The 17404-nt window shown below is 44.8% G+C and overlaps 1 long non-coding RNA gene across 3 annotated transcripts; it reads right to left on the minus strand.

Annotated features, from left to right (window-relative positions):
• Window positions 1–1402: 1402 nt before the first annotated feature.
• On the minus strand, window positions 1403–15772 carry LOC113253906 (uncharacterized). Of its 3 annotated transcripts, none has more exons than XR_007189185.2 (3): window positions 15448–15680; window positions 2817–7089; window positions 1403–2162 (listed from the first exon to the last, which is right to left on the minus strand). It is a non-coding gene; the product is annotated as an uncharacterized LOC113253906 (long non-coding RNA). The 3 variants fall into 3 exon arrangements; XR_007189186.2 differs by having other exon boundaries at window positions 1403–3281; window positions 5029–7089; window positions 15448–15677; XR_008960655.1 differs by lacking the exon at window positions 1403–2162 and having other exon boundaries at window positions 4285–7089; window positions 15448–15772.
• Between the last annotated feature and the right edge of the window lie 1632 nt (window positions 15773–17404).

Below are 17404 nucleotides of genomic sequence, written 5' to 3' on the forward strand. Positions count from 1 at the left end.
ATAGGCCGAGTTTGAGGCCTAGTCAAGAAGAGGGCGCAGAGGAACCTGACTCAAGTTTGGGCAAAGACAGAGTCTTTGTCAATGCTGATGAGACCTCCAGTGCCCTGCCAATCAGAAAATTGGTTCAGGGATTTTCCCATATTTCTCACCATAGAAATAGAAACCTATTTCTTCCTGTTCTGTACTGGGGCTAGAAGTTGATTCGTGTTCTGCTCTGGAATGGCTCTTCATATATTTATAGTCAATCTTTCCTAAACTGGATTTTAAGTTGTTTGAAGGCAGGCCTATGTATGATATTTTTAAAAAACCTTTCATTGTACGTTGTGAGTAACTAACTTGATATTCATCATTCATTGACCCACCTGCCAGATTACATTCCATTTTCAATGGTGCTAACCAATATTCCATGGCCCATATCCTATTTCTATAAGCACCTCTGTAATTTTTTTTCTGAACCCTTTTCCAATGTGGGAGAACAAAATAAGCCTCCTCCAATCACCTCTGTACATTTCACTAGCACATTCTCCTTCAAAAAAGTCTCCAAGAATTCAACTCATCAACTTTCCTGAGCCACAGCTAAAGGCCAGACGAACACTGTCCTGGAAGCCGGGGAGAAAGCAATCAATGGGTTAGGGTTTCTGCTCTCAAGTGGACGAGTGGGGAGACTGACAAGTAAATCAAGGATTCCAATACTCAGTGAGAAGCTCCAAGTAGCGGTGCCCAAAAGAAGGTCCCTAATTCAGTTTGGTGGGAAATCGTTAGGGAAAGTCTCCCAGAAGAGACAACATCTACTTGGGTTAGGTTCCGTCGAAGGAAAGTCTGAGAGGAGAAATCTTGGACAAGTGATTTACTGAAGGACATCAGAAGAAACCTCTGGAGAAAGGAGGGAAGCCTGACAGATGTATGCATAGATGTGAAATCCGCCATGCAGGCTAGCCTTAGTTTGATTCCAAACGTATATCTGGAGGGAGTGTAAATCACACCAGAGTTGCCCCTCATGGGGTCAAAGAGGCCAGACTTCTGTGCTCCTTATCAGGCTACAGCCTGCTCCCCGGGGGAGAGTGCCTAACATCCTACGTAACTGTGGGAGGAGCTCCTGCTGGCAGCGGGGGCATCTCTGGAGAAGGATGTAGCTTCGAGCAGCTGGGATGAGTGTACCTGCCAGCTAACAGGGATCTTGGTGGGGTGCAGGTGGCTTCTACTACAATACCTGAATGGACTCTCGAGAGAGAGGAGAGAAGTCAAAGTTAACTATAAAGAGTACATAGGAGGGGGAATGGTAGGCCATTTCAGGGCAAACTTACAGAGGGCAGAGAGAACACAATGAGTCTAGAAAGGACAGAGGTTTGGTAGATGTCTTAGCTCAGGCCGCTATAACAAAATAACCATAAACTGATGGGGCTTATAAACAACAGACATTTATTTCTCACGGTTCTGGAGGCTAGAAGTCACAGATCAGTCCAGTATGGTCAGGTCCTGGTGAGAGCCGTCTTCCGAGGTTGTAGACCATGGTTTCTTGTTGTATCCGCACATGGTGGAAAGAGGGCAAAAGAGCAATCTGGGGTCCCTTTTATAAGGACACTACTCCTAATTACATCTGAAGGCCCCACCTCCAAACACCATCACACGGGGGATTAGAATTTCAACATATGAGTTGGGACTCGGGCACGAACATTCAATCCATTGCACTATTAATGGAACAGATAAAACACTGCATTTAAGAAGAAGGGGGTATGTATATCACCAGCGAGTATCAGTGGGTGAGGACCCCTTCCCCGTCTCAGGTATTTGATATCTACCCTTCTCCCACCTCAAAGGAGACTGGAGATGCAGTCCCTGGGGAAACTGAGCCAGAGGATGGAAGGGGTATACACAGAAGGATGACTAGTGGAAGTTATGTGACATTTGAGTGGCTGCAATTCACAAGGCTGTCTGTTTCTCCCCCAGTAGTAGGAGATATTCACCAACTCTTCTCAGGCAGCTCTTTGAAGAGGGATTTGATTTGTTCACCTGCAGTCAATACTCCAGAAGCCCAAATACAGTCATTCAGACTCTGCCATTGTTTACACAGTCTGTCACTCTCATCGGAGGCAGCTCGCTGGTCCTGGCTCCAAATCCGTCTTCTTCTAGCCAAGCTGGTTGCTCAGGACCTTGAGTTCTGCCTGGCATTCACAAATTGATAAATTGGTGTTTTGTTCTGTTTTTCTCCTTTTTTTTTCTTTCTTTCTTTCTTTTTATTTTTACTTATTTATTTGTCAGAGAGAGAGAGAGAGAGAGCACAAGCAAGGGCAGCGGCAGGCAGAGGGAGAGAAGCAGGCTCGGCTGAGCCAGGAGCCCCATGCGAGACTCGATCCCAGGACCCTGTGATCATGACCTGAGCTGAAGACAGAGGCTTAACGGACTGAGCCACTCAGGCGTCCCCCTCCTTTCTTGAGAAGTTCTTTCTTTTTGTTTTTGTTTTGTTTTGTTAAAGATTTTATTTATTTATTCGACAGAGACAGAGACAGCCAGCGAGAGAGGGAACACAAGCAGGGGGAGTGGGAGAGGAAGAAGCAGGCTCCCAGCGAGGAGCCTGATGTGGGGCTCGATCCCATAACGCTGGGATCACGCCCTGAGCTGAAGGCAGACGCTTAACCGCTGTGCCACCCAAGCGCCCCAAGAAGTTCTTTCTTTTTGAAAAGATGGACACTGTTGTAATCTTTCCCCCCTCTGGGACCTCAGTCTTTCACATGTTCTAAAAAATAATAGCTAAGTGTTTTGCAATAACACTTGTCAACTCCTTAGGTCTCCTACTTTGCCAGTTTGAGTACACCCACCTTCAAACAAACTCTCTTCCGTGGAGTGTAGTCTGACACACACCCTTCCGCCTGTGAGAGACAATACTTGTTTTGGTATGTGGGTATAGCTAAATCTTGTATAAACACATTAATGAAATTGTGTGAACCAAGACTCCACCCTGAACCCAACTCTTAAAGGTGTCAAAAGATTAACAAGGCTTTGGTTGAGATAGCGTGTTAGTGTGCACCCAAATGTGAATGGATAGTTGATAAATGCGGAACTACAAGATGGCAGCCAGCTCCACAGATGTCTTGTCTGAGCAACATATATCCTTCCTCACTTTCTAATAACCAAAGTAGTTGTTTTTAGACCCTCGGGAACGGCTCTGATTTTCACTTCCATCTTGTCGGTATTCCCATGTACTTTCCAGGCGTTTGCATACCCGCATTTGTTCCATAAGCATATTTAAGAGCACCTGTTGTGTGAGCGGCCACAGTCACGTGCTGGAAATACAACCGTGGACAAGGCACTCAGGGTCCTGGCTCTCACAGAGTTTGCAATTAAGGAAGAAAAACAGACATTTAGCAAATCATTTAAAAAATATGTATATATCACAATTGGGACAGTTTTAAGAAATAAAAATGCAGCGGCGTTCTGATGATCTATTGCTGCATAACAAACCATCCCAAAGCCTAGTCTTAAAACCATGACAATAGACTGCATCACGCTGATGAGCTCTCAGAGGGGAGAGCTCATCCCTGCTCTAGCTGGCATCGGCTGGGGCGGCTCAAGAGTTAGGCGCTGGAATCATGGGAAGGAAAAGGCGCTCAGCTTATGGAACGCTCACGATGGCTATCTGCTGGGACCTCAGCACAAATGTCAGAGGAAACACATACGGGTGGCCGCTCCATGTGGTCTGGGCTTTCCGGCAATATGGTGGCTGGGTTTCTAGGGTGTGTGTCCTGATAGAGGGCAGGTAGAAGTCCTATGATATCACGCCCCACTTATCCAGGCAGTTACAAAAGCTCACCAATTTTCAAGGAGAGGGCATGTAGACTTTTTTTTTTTAATATTTAATTTATTTGTCAGAGAGAGAGAGCACAGCAGGGGGAGTGGCTGGCTCAGGGAAAAGCAGGCTCCCCACTGAGCAAGGAGCCCGATGTGGGACTCGATCCGGCACCCTGGGATCATAGTCTGAGCTGAAGATGGATGCTTAACCGACTGAGCCACCCAGGTGTCCTGGATGTAGACTGCTTGGTGGTGAGAGTGTCAATGAGTCTGTAGACATGTTTAGAACCAGTACACCTAGCGTGACCATATAACTCACTGTCCAAAGCAAGACATTTTGAGAGCGAAAGTGGGTGCTTTTCAAGCGTGGATAAAACTGGCCTTGGTAAAACAAGGCAGGCCATCTTAAATTCCTTTGCCTCTCTGACATTTATTGTGTCACTTTAAAACATACTCTTTACTCATTGAAATTTGTGTTTTAAAATTTATTTTTGATCATTTCTTTTTTCTAAATCATAATTATTACCGTGAGGTTGCTTGCTCACGATGACTCTGGAACTTGAGAGTTGTGAATCCTGTCCCACTACATCCTTCCTGCTAACTGGGACAGCTTCTGGCACTGTGGATAAGGGCTTAGAATGCCTTTTCCCTCAGATGAGGGAAACCCAAGCAATGGAAGAATTTGCTTCAAGAAATGCTTTTTTAAAAACCTCATTTTTTGGCAATGTGGTAAAAAAACACGCTGATGACTCATCAGCTGAAATCAAATCCTTCAGCCCAAAAAAAGTGTTTTTATAAGAACTGGGTGGTTTTTTTTTTCTTTCCCCAAAGGCAGACTGCATAATATTTGGTGCTTCTCTTTTCTGAGTAACATATTCCATCCCAGTGGAAAGTGACAGTTTCAGACTTGAGCCAATACCGTTTTATTTTCAGAGCTGTGCGTGATGCCCCCGTGTCCAGGGATCTGCTTTTGCCTTCATCCCTGAGACGAATTCGGCCACGGACCATTCCACACCAACACAGTCCCCCTTTCCTCCCTTCCCTTGGCCAGTTATTAACCTGTTTTTCTAAAGACCCTGGAGCAGAATAAATGCCTCGAGAGAGCATTTGGAGACAGCACCCAGGTGTAAATAAGCATGGCAAGTGAAGTGTCCTTCAAGAGTGCACCACAGTCAACCACCGTCAACCCCTGTCTCGCAATCCCGGGTCTTCACGCAGGAGGCTTTATTCACAAATACCCACCAGAAAACATTCTCTTTCTGTTGTTTCTTTCTTGTGACTCTGTAACTCTGTGCCATGACTGAAAGAAAGCGATGTGATTCTTTTCTGATCCAGGGAAGCAAACACCCCATTCTGTTCAATGTGTCTTCTCAGAAGCTTCCACAAATATCTCCTGGCTAGAGAACAAAAATGCAACACTGGTATCCATTTCTGTTCCAGACTGAAATACACAGGAAACTTTCATGAGTCCCGACCTATGGCCTGAGCTTCACGAACTAAGAGGGTATTTAAGAGAGCGACGGCGAGAGCATCAAGTCTAGGAAACCTGAGTGGAAAGAGTTAAAAGAACCACCAGGGGCAGGAACAGCAGCGTCCAATAGCTGCTCAGATGGCAAGCTGGCCTGGACTTAGGGTGACCAATTGTCCTGGTTTGCCTGGACTGAGGGGGGTCCTGGGATGTGGGACTTTCCTTTTTTTAATCCAGAAAGTCCTGGAAATGCGGGCACTGGAGTTCTCTTCCCTAATCAGAAGCTTCCCCCACTGCTCTGCTGCCCAGAGCCCGGTTCTGCTCCGGAACCGCAGGAAGGGGCAACGATGATCCTGGGCCAGGGCCTGGAAGGGCAGAAAAGAGCCAGAGGCGGAGCCGGGCTTTTAGGCTTCTAGGTTCAGTGTGCTAAGGGGTGTTTCGGGTGAGAAAGTGGCAGTGGTGAAAGGGAACAATACTGTTAATGGCTCAAAAGCACCGCGGCAGAACGCCACTGTAAGGAAAGGACCACGCAACTTTGTAAAATGTTATACGCAACTGATGAACTATTGAACACTACATCTGAAACTGATGAAGTACTCTATGTTGGCTAATTGAATCTGCCTTTTAAAAAAAAACAAACACTTCCACCTGAGCTTTAAAGATCCCTCCCAGGCAGCCTTCCAAGCATCCTTGGGAATTAGGGGCCATCTGAGCCTCTCGCCAGATCCCAGGGCTCCACTCCTGTTCCTCTCATGTGTCGGGGGCCCTCCCTCTCCGTCCATCCCCAGTGGCAGGGCATTCATTATTGAAAGCTCCCTTTCCTGTGCTCACGGGCCCTGGGGACCCCACATGGCTTCCAGCCCTGAGAACAACCCAGCCGAGCTGCCCTGCACTGAGATAACTGGAGGGCCGTGTCCTAGCGTCAGTCATACAGAGTCTCGTCTCGGGTCACTTCTCCCTTCAAGAAAAACAATATCTGAAAGTCAGAAATAAAGCAAAATAGATGCATGCCCCTCACGGTCAAGCCTGACTCGGGGTCACTCGACTTTCTAGTAGAACGTAACTTTGTTGACTTACTATTTACTCTTGATCCAACATGGTAGAACTCTCCAAGATTAGCTATTAATTTCTTGAAAATCATTAAGATGCAAATGGTGTGTATCCAATAGCGGCACGAATGGCTTTTATCCTGTAGAGGTCAAAATGACTTCTGTTTGAGAGAAACTATAACTCTAAAGGTTAGAGTTTTATGGCCTTGAAGAAAAGAACTGGTATCGTATCTACTTAGTGAACTTATTCCACATCAAAAAAAAAAAAGATTTATTAATTTGAGAGAGAGAGCACGCGCGCATGTGTGCGTGAATGTGCCCGAGTGGAGAGGGGGGCAGAGGGAGAGGGAGAGAGAGTCTCAGGCAGACTCCCCGATGAGCACAGAGCATGACATGGGGCTTGATTCCGGGACCCCGAGATCATGACCTGAGCCGAAACCAAGAGCCGGACGCTCCAGCGACCGAGCCACCCAGGTGCCCCACTCAGTCCACATTTTTTCTCTTACCACCAAATGTGAGTCCTCTTACACATCTTGTACACCTGGTTCTCTTACTAATGAGGTAAAATAAAGCTTTGGCATGTACTCATAATGTATTTGTATGAGAATTATGCTTTTTTAGCATTTTAAAAATTATGCTTTGGGCAGTTCCCCCCACTGCACCTCCACTTTTGGTTCCCTTTGGATCCACAGCAGTGCAGTTTTCAGTCATGAGTCCTCTTCATCCTTCTGTTCTTCCATCACTGATGACGCCCTGGGCCTCCCTCAGGGTTGTGGTAAGTGGCATCTTTGGGTAAAAAAAATTTTTTAAGGAATTACTCAGTTGCAGAGTTACAGATAATAACAAAATCTGGACTTTACTACGATGTCCAGCAACGGAAATAGGAAAGTATGGTGCATCAACATTAAATGCTATGCAGCTGTTACGTACAAGCGTTGTCAAGACCATTGCAACAACACGGAAAATGCTGAGGAGAGCATGTGAGAAAACAGTATACGCAATATAAACTGGAAGTTAAGACAAATGTGACAATATCTGTGAGGAAGTGCTATTAGGAAGATTTCTCATTTTTTTCCCCAAATTTTATTTAAGACGGTTTTTGACCTTTCAATGAAAAAAAACCATAAAAAAGAAAATTTAAAACCCAAGCAAGCAGAACATTAGTATTATGTGATATTGATGTCATTACCACCAACATGGTCATGAAACTATCGTTTGGAGATTTCACTGAATAACTCTCCAGAAATCTCCCCAAACTTGCCCATTCTATCACTCCTTCACCTCTGAATGCTTAGGAGCTCCAGGGTCACTTTCAACTCAATCATGCTATGTGCCCAGAGCAAGGAAAGGCAAAGCCCTAAGAAGCAGACAGAGCTTGGTAAGGTAGGACTTGAAGAGATGAGCTTCCAAAGGTTTATGAAAACACACACAGGACCTCAACCATCAGCCTCCTGGACAGGGATGTTAGCAGCTCTGCCCACCGCCTCTCGGGTCGCCTTAGGGGGCTGTCATGTTCCAGCCCCATCTCTACCTTTAGGGCATTGTTCTTGATGCCCCAAACTCTACCAGACTCACCCAAATCCACCCTTGGGGCAGAGCTGTTGAATATGCGCCCTCTAGACCCCAAATTGTGACACAGGACCAGTATCCCTTTGCTCACCACTTGGAACATCTATGCCTGGCCACAGAGAGCCCTTCCTGACCGTGGACGTGCTATCTAGCTGTCCTTCTGAGGACAGGCCTTTCCCTCCCCACCCTCTTGGAGAAAACCACAAAAACAAAACAGGAGCCAGCTATGTTCCAAGGGCAATGTTTTCACCCTGCTCCCATTTCATTAAACTTTTTGGCCCAGGCCACGGGCCATGAGGCATTTGTGGGGCCTCCCAGAGGTACCCATGCAACAGGCCCAACTACCTGCCAGCTCCGATCTCGTTTGAAGTTGCTTTTGGTTCTCTGGCAGCTGATGTTTTTAAGCTGGCTCATCTTCTAAGTGCACGTATTTACAAACAGACTTTAGTGAAGTTCTTTCAAAACTCCCTCCTCCTGAGTCCTTGCCTCAGTCTCTATTCATTGAGTCAGAGTCATATTTTGTTTGCTATGTTGGTGTAGTCTTAGCTATTTTTCAAGCACAGACCCCCATGCATAAGCTTCTGATGGGCAGGGACATATTTTACACTTCTTTATAGCCTAGGAGCTAACATAATGACCTACACAGAATAAATATCTCGGACACCTGGGTGGCTCAGTTGATTAAGCGTTCCACTCTTACTTCTGTTCAGGTCATGATCTCAGGGTTCCGGGATTGAGCCCCATGTCAGTCTCCACGCTCAGTGTGAAGTCTGCTTGAGGATTCTCTCCCTCTCCCTCTGTCCCTCCTCCCACTCTCTCTCTTTCTGTGTGTGTCTCTAAAATAAATAAAAAGATCTTAAAAAAATACATCTCTTGGCAAACTGGAAACAACTCAAATGTTCATCAATAGGAGAATGGATAAACAAATTATGACTTATTAGTACAACAAAATCCCTTTCAATATTCCCAAACACACGTGCAACAACCTGGATCAAAAGTGTAATTATATAATTACACTGGGCAAAAGAAGTGCACCCCAAAGAGCATATCCTGTATGAGTCCGTGTATATGAAGCTCTGGAGCCAGCAATGCTAATCTGTGATAGAGGTCTCTTATGGACTGAATGTTTGTGCGCCCCCAAATTCCTGTGTTGAAGCCTTAATTCCCAGTGTGACTGTATTTGGAGATGGGACCTCTAGGAAAGAAATCAAGGTTAGATGAGGCCATAATGGAGAGGCCCTGATCCAATAAGATTTGCATCTTTCTAAGAAGGGAGACCAGAAGGCTCATATGCATACAAAGAAGAGGTCATGTGAGGACACAGTGGGAAGGTGGCCATTACAAACCAGGAAGAGGGCTCTCAACAGGAACTGAATTGGCCAGAATCTTGATCTTGGACCTCTAGGCTTCAGACCATGAGAAAAATTTTTGTTGTCTAAGCCACCTAGTCTATGATATTTTATATGGCAAGTCTAAGACAAGATGGAAACAGTGGTTGCCTCTGGGGAGGTTGGCATTGACTGGAAAAGGATACAAGAGAACTTTCTAGGGTGAGGGAAATGTTCGATTTCTTGATAGGGTGGTGATTGCATGGATATTTACAAATGTATATGCAAAAAAGTATTGAGCTGTTCACTTAAGATATGTGTATTTTATTACATGTAAATTATAGCTCAATAAAGAAATGGAGAAAAAAAGTCTGTTGGTAAGAATGGTTATCTCTTCGCTGTAACTAACACCCTCTGACTGATCAACTTGGGACGAAGGTTTATCAAACTCCCACTATGGGCAGATTCTTGCAGGAACCACAGATAAAGCGACAGGGTGGGGGGAAGCAAGCCTGGTCCCTAGATCTCCGAGAGTCCTTTTCAACTCCAAAAGCACTAGCTGGAAGTCCTCAAGTCACAGCCACTGAGGCAAGTTGTACCAAATGCTAACAGCTCCTTAAGAGGCTTTTTGGCACTCTGAAAGTCACCTTAACTCCTTCATGCTTCTACTGAGCTGTTGCTTGGTCCCTTTAAGAACTGGGCTGACCCCGGATCTGCTCATCTGCAGGCAAACCACAAGTAAAACAAAAGGGAAATGGAAAAGCTGGTGCAGAAAGTCTTGATGAGATATTAAATTGTGAGACTCAGACCTTAATCACTCTCTCTACTCAAACAAAAGACTCTGCAAACTATTTGCGCGCACATGTCGGCAGTTGACTTTTCTGGAATGTACAGTCCTAGTGAAGTTGTCAGCAACTTGGGGCAAAAACGAGAAATTCTTCCCCAGGTTGTTTCCACTTCTTTCTTTCAAGAACTTTGACAATGCCAATGAGACGCAGTCAGATAGCACCGAAGAAACATGGTAAACCGGGGGCGAGATCTACATGTGCCTTCCCAGGGAGAATGTGCCGTTTCCTTTCCAGGCTCTTTGCAATGAAAAAAACAAAAGTTGTTCTAGAAAATGTATGACACCTATCTGCCCTTCTGTGTCCTTAAGAGACGCTGTTAATTGATCACAGCACTGTTAATCACTGAGCCCTGTTCCAGAAGTAGTGACGGTGCTCAAGCCAACTGGTGCTGGCTAAACAGAGCTAGTTGTTAAATTTCAGGAATCTTGCTAGCTGGTTGTTGAACATACTCATTATTAAAAATTAAATTATGTAAATTTATACTTGAGTGAAGTATATTAAAAGAAAAGATAATGGATACTCAAAAACCCATCACTTCCTAATTATTTTACTACATTTTATTATTATTCTCTATGCACCTGAGGTTATTTACATATATGGTATCTGCAAGCGCTTTATAATGATGTGCTGTAAAACAGTCTCGGGAGTTGGCCAGGCTTGTGAATTCCTGAGATAAAATCTCTCCATTTTATTGTCAGTTTTTTTTCATAATGGCGCCCCTGGCAAAGGCAGCAGAAGGCAATTTGTTGGGGTAGAATGAAGCCTTTGGGCTACATTATCTACAGGACCCAGCGTAAAATGAAAATGTAGGTTGCTTTGCTCAAAATTTATTAAAGATTTCAAAATGGTGACAGTAGATCATTAAACCAAACATGGGCCCTTCTCATCATGGGCCTTTTATGAATGCCCATGAAACCAACCCTGGTAACGGGTCACCATTTTCCTGTGGGGATCCTGCATTATCTGAGTGTTTGTAACCCAGGGGCTGCCCACCTGATTTTCAAGGACAAAGTTTCCAGGCAAAATGCAGTGAGTTTTGAAAGCCTGTGCCCTGACTCTGGAGGAGAGCCATGATCCTACAGGGTCCAACAGAACAGATCTCAAAGTTTAAGGAAGTTTCACTTCCTCAAGACCCCAAGGTTTCCAGAGCCCTGGGCCCCTGCTGGAATCCCTGGAGAGGACACGGAGATGTCCCAGGGAGATAGGGACAGAGGTGAAGGCAGAGAATTCTGCCGCTGGCAAACCCCTCTAGAAAGGAAGCCACAGTTGACCAGATAAACATCCACAGAGAGCCACAACCCTGCTCTGCTTCAGAACTAGTCACAAGTGTCTCAGGCCTGACTCTTCCTCATTGGTCAAGTCACCTCTTTCTACTCTTTGATCCTGTCTTGAGAAGAAGCCAAACCGACAGAATGACCAACTCATCCCAATTTGCTGGAATGTCCCAGTTTGAGTGGCAAAAGCCCCATGGTTGGTTACCCTACGAGATGGTTGGTCACTCTACAAACTAAAGTCACAGGAGGAGGCCCCATTCTGAAAGGGCTTAAGTCCTTTCTGTGGGCAGGCATCTTCCAAGACTAACTGGCTAAGTTCCAACAATTGATGCAATAGGCCAACTCCTTTACTATCTCCAGGTATGTTTTCCCTCATCGTTCACCAGGATCTTTCATCACTCCGTCAGATACAGCAAGGGCACCTTATTAACTGTGACTATGACTGGTGATTGGTAGTAGCTACCCTGGGTTTCTCCCACCTGAAACAACCCCATCCTTGCCCCGGCAATGGTCCTCATCTCCGGTTATACACGAGGATCCCCTGGGGGACTGGGTTTCAATGTTGGTCAAAGCTCTCAGTCATTGTGATGTGCAGCCAGGGTTGAGACCCACTGCCCTAGAACCTAGAACACTGGGCACTTGAATGTCCCTATGTCCAAAAAACAGTTTTCTAAGGAAAATCTTGCTTCTGTCCAGTCTCCTCCAGCCCCCCTCCCCACAAGCATGGAGTGGACCTCCACACAGGCGTAAGTCCTGGTGTGAATAATTTTTTTTTCAAACCGAAAAGAATATAACCCTTATATTACATGTTCTTGATTGTCAAAGCATTTGGCATTTATTTTAACTGACCAGCATAGAAATTTTTTCTCTAGGTACTTGCCATTTAAAGATTAAAACCCTGAAAAAAATAAAATAAAGATTAAAAGCCTGGACCCCAGGTTTCATGGACAATGACCAGGAGAATCTATTGATTATCCAGTTAGAGCATTCTTACTCTCTGAATACTGTGACCTTGAGGACTGATCGTATTTCCTTCTTTACACTGGCTGCTAGGAAGATCAGAGTGGCTCACTTTCAGCAATTGCATAGACTGCACGGTCTATGCTTCATGTGCTAACTTTACTTCTGGTTTCATCTTACTCCCTAAGCTGACTTTCCCTTTGCCCCAGAGTCCATAGCTATTTATTCTGTCCTATTAAATTGTACACACAAGCTGCTACAAATCCTTTCAGAAGAAAGGCCTAAAATATAAATAAATAAAATGCAGATGGTAATTGCTATTTTTAGGAAGAGGCAGAGCATAAAAAATATTGGACAGACTCTACAAAGCAGATCATGCTGACTCTCATGATGCAAGGCTTCCAATTTTCAGTCCAGCTACCTTCTCAAGATGCATGCTTTCCCCTCACGACTCATACAGAAAAAGTACTAAGCCCGAATGCCCAACCCAAGAGATGCCTTTTGGCCTTTCTCTGACATTGTCTTCTGGTCTCTCCAAGAGTCCCAGTAAGGAGCAGATTATTGCTTTCAACAGCACACTTCTCTTCCCAGATCAAGGACACAATTATCTTGATTGGTTTATAAGCTCAACTTTGCACTTTGTGAGTGATTTCACTGTTGGATTGGAGTGCTACCACAGTCAGTTCTCTTAAGTAATTTGTTTGATTTATTTACAGAGCTGTGGGGCCCGGGGGGGGGGAGTCTATTGAAATTCATATGCAAATATAATTTAAAATGTAAATCCATATTTTGAGCCAAGAGCACGGGCATTTTTAATGGGAATGCAAGGTAGTCTTGTGCCTGAAGTTACGGTTCTTTGTGGCTAATGGCTTGATTCTCTGTGGGGTTATATTTGCAGATGCTAGGAATTTTCCGAACTCTTGTTCAGAAAGCAGGGAGGCTATGCGGAATGTCTAAGATTTATTCACTTTCCTCCAGCTGCAAGAGGAGTCAGAGGTTCAGTATAAATGGCTCAAGTAAAATCTCCACTTTATAATGCACATCCAGTTTCCATCATAGAACATTAGTGGTGAAAATTCTCTGGGGAACATCATATCCAGCCCGTTCCTTCTGTGAATATATAGAAATATTTCCAGTATTACACATAGAATGAGTTGCAGAATTTGGACTGGGATCCAATGTTCACCACACCTGTGACCAACCCAGAAACAGGTGCATAAACTTCAGTTCTACCTCTAAACAATCTCTCAGAAATTTCCTACAGACTTACCTCCAACTTAGTACATTCAAGGTGCATTCATGACAATGTACTTCTTTCAAGAGTGGCAGAAGTGCCTGGCAGGGGCGGGGGGGGTGGTTGCCCCAAACTGTCTGGATATATAAGCTTCTGAACACAAGGCTTACGGGAAGGTTCCAACAGGCCATAAGAGTTCTCTGTTCCGGAACCCAGCCCTGTCTCCTCTTAAGTCAGGGAAGGCCTACATTTCTGCCTGTCCCACTCTTTTTTTTTTTTAAAGATTTTATTTATTTATTCGACAGAGATAGAGACAGCCAGCGAGAGAGGGAACACAAGCAGGGGGAGTGGGAGAGGAAGAAGCAGTCTCCCAGCGGAGGAGCCTGATGTGGGGCTCGATCCCATAACGCCGGGATCACGCCCTGAGCCGAAGGCAGACGCTTAACCGCTGTGCCACCCAGGCGCCCCCTGCCTGTCCCACTCTTGCTTCTTAGCAAACCACTGTTGTCAAGAGACATCTCCACCCTATACAATTTCTCTCAGGGATCATCTCACGTTTATTAAGAGATCACACAAGGTTCTCAAAAGCCTCCTTTAGAGACAATCCCACTCTTGCAAATTGGGACTCCCTACAAAGAACATCCAAGGAGTAAATCCCAGTCCCCATCTTGGGGACCATCGTCCTCATTGTCTTCCTATACCTCAATGTCCTAGAGCATCTTTCCCTCCCCATTCCAGGTGATGCAGAGAGTAGGGAGAGTTGGAGGCCAAACTGGCAGCATCTGGACCATGTCACAACTTTGCAGGTCAGACTATATGTATTTGCTAGACTTTTCCTGAAGGCTAAGACTAGGCTGCTCATCAAGTCATCTCTTCCCCATCCACTTGGGTTTTACACTGTAAATGTTCACGGATTAGCTATTTCCAATGCCTTCCCATCTCAAATGGCGGATAAAAGCGGAAGAGCTCAGGGTCAGCCAAGCTGCTGAGAAGTCACAAGCCGTAGACATGTGACCCATTGTTTGGATGTTCAAGACTGTAGTAATGCTGGCTAGAGTTTATTTCACACATCTACCCTGCTGTCTCCAGCTCTGACCCAGCCTACGGAAGGGAGGCAGAAGCTTTCAAACATGATGATAAACAATGAGGTCACAGGACACAACAGCCAAGCCCTCTTGGACTCAGCCAAAAAAAAAAAAAGAAGTCCTTATTGGCTACAGAAGCCCTATGGGTCACTATGAGTCAAAGAATCATGAGAAGACAAATGCCAGAACAGCGACAAGAAGTCATGGAGAAGTGCACTAGCCACGGCCAATGGTGGGCCTTGGACATCGAATAAAACTTGAGGCAGGTGAGAGAGATGACCTCACTAGACAGACACAGAGGTGCCTGGCCACACACGTGTCAGGGCAGACTTCTCGGCATCTCTTGTCCTTCCCAGAATGCCTTAGATTGCACAGGAGATAAAGATACATTTTCCTGGACTCACACCCAACAGGTGGAGTTCTGTACATCTTCCATCAGAGGTTGCAAACTGGCAGTCTGTGGCTGAAGTTGGCCTGCCAACGTGTTTTCTTTGGCCTTAACGGTATATTTTAAAATTCTTGAATCCATTGCCAACTTTCACAAATTGGGGATTTCACATTTTTAAAAATATGAATCTCCCACTTTTCTTGAAAAATCAGATTTGGCAAGGATAGACCTTTTTCCTGCATGGCAAAAATTGGCCATAGTGAGTGACAGCTGTTCTTGTCCAACAGGGGTTGGAATTTGCCAGCTTCTGCAGTCCCACCTCGCTTATTTCTCTTGCTTTTGTTATCTGTCTTCAGGAGCCACCTAAGTTTACATCCCTGGTCCTCCTGTCTGTCGCAGATCCTCCTCTCCCACCGTAGTAGAAACCCAGGCTGGACTTCAATTGCCAGTGTCCTTACCTCTTTGCCTGAGGACTTTCTTCAGCAGCCAGTCCCTCTGTCTGCTCCCCAGCAGGTCATCAATTGCCCCTTCCCAGCAGTCTCTAAATAATTGGAGCTGGTGCATAAATATCCCAGCTTCCTCTCCCCATTTGGGATCACTCTGAGGCACATGTTGTACCCTGGCTCCCAGAAGTCCCCAAAGATATTAAGCCCTAGTTACCCACCATGGTAACTACCTTGTTGACATGCCCTTTAAAGGCTGTCTTGCCTTCCTTATCCTCTTCTCTCCCCACTAGTAGTTTTTCTTTTCTTCTCTTTTCTTTTTTTGCCACCTGAATAAATTAAGTGTACAGTTTCTTACACAATAACAAGAATTTGCAGTTGCTATGTTTTATGCAGTTGTCATCAATACAGAATTAGCGAATAGTGAACCATTGCTTCTGGGGGTGGGGTTTCTAGGCTTCTAGTCACAATGCTTTCATCAACCAATCAATACATAACCTTGTATTTTGTGTCTGTGTTCAAAGATATATTATTCAATATATACTGTTGATTCATAAACATTGAACTCATAGCTAACAGCACATTAACTCTTGCCTGAATGGAGATTACCTAACACATATATTTTCTCCATAGACCACATCACAGCCTTCTTGGGCTTAGGAACTCTAGCCAGTACGTCAGTACTAGGCTTGGGGGCAACAATGAAAAGAACAAAAATGGGGGAAATGTAGCACTAAATAGAATATGAAAAGTGTACTTGTTTACAATATAAGAGCTGAAACAAGAAGGCAGAGCATTACCTTGTTTGACCTCATCTGGGAATGGGCACATCAGGTAACTCAAACTTTTTGCCACTCTGTGCGTGTTCACAAATGAATGTGAAAGTGCCATGAATGTTGATTTTGAGGTTACAAATATTACAGTAAGGAGGCAAATTCACAAATATAGAATCCATGAATAATAAATATCAACTATACCCCAGAGTTTGCTTCCAGGGGACCCCAAAGAAAGATAGCACCATAGAAATGCTTTCTTCCTCAAATAATTCAGGAGCAACTAAAAACACTGGGAAGCAACATAAAACAATGGTTTTCAGGCATTGGCCATCGGGGAGCACAGGAACCCCAAGAGAAGGGAACAAATGAAGTACGTCCTATGATTTCCCCAGAGTATTGCCCAGAGACCGTTTCCAGCTGTACTGCAGGAACGAGGAACCCAGATGGAGCCTGGGGGTCACCTTGAGTTAAAGAGATGGAGCTGGGGGACCAAGGAGGTCGAGGTGGTTAGAGTTGGCAAAGCAGAGTACTGGAGACTGGAGAGCTGTGCTCAGAGGGTGCTCCAGAGATTTGCAAGGATCTGAGAGCCCTCATATGAGCTCTGATCAGAACATGTGGTGCGAGGAAACACCAAGGCCACCGAAAGGAACAGAGGGAAGAATCCTCAGAGCTTACACGGGGTTGGGAATAGTGTTCCCACCAACTAGAGTGGAAAACCTTGTAATTCCTGGGGCCTCAGGCAGAGTACTCAGCAGGGTCTTGTCTTGGTAGTGTGGAAAAAATTGGCCTTCAGCTGAAGATCAAGCTATTTCCAACTAAGTGAATTATCTTCCAGAGCAAAGCTCAATAAAACTTACAGAAATACAAAACATCCACCATCCAACATGATAAGATTCACAGCATCTGACATCAAAGAAAAAATTACCTGGCATGCAGAAAACCAGTAAAATATGACCCAAAGTGAGGAGAAATACTAATAGAAACAGACCAAGAAATGACACAGATGGTAGTATTAGTAGACAAGAACATTGAAACCATTGTTGTAACTATATTTCGTATGTTTGAAAGTGGAAGACAGATGAGGTATGTTAAGTAGAGACATGAAAGATGTAAAAAAGATCCAAATAGAACTGTTAGTGATAAAACCAGAATGCCTAAGATGAAAAATGAAACAACACACTAGATGGGATTAATAG

The sequence above is a fragment of the Ursus arctos genome, unplaced genomic scaffold (assembly GCF_023065955.2).
Source record: "Ursus arctos isolate Adak ecotype North America unplaced genomic scaffold, UrsArc2.0 scaffold_20, whole genome shotgun sequence".
NCBI lineage: Eukaryota > Metazoa > Chordata > Mammalia > Carnivora > Ursidae > Ursus > Ursus arctos.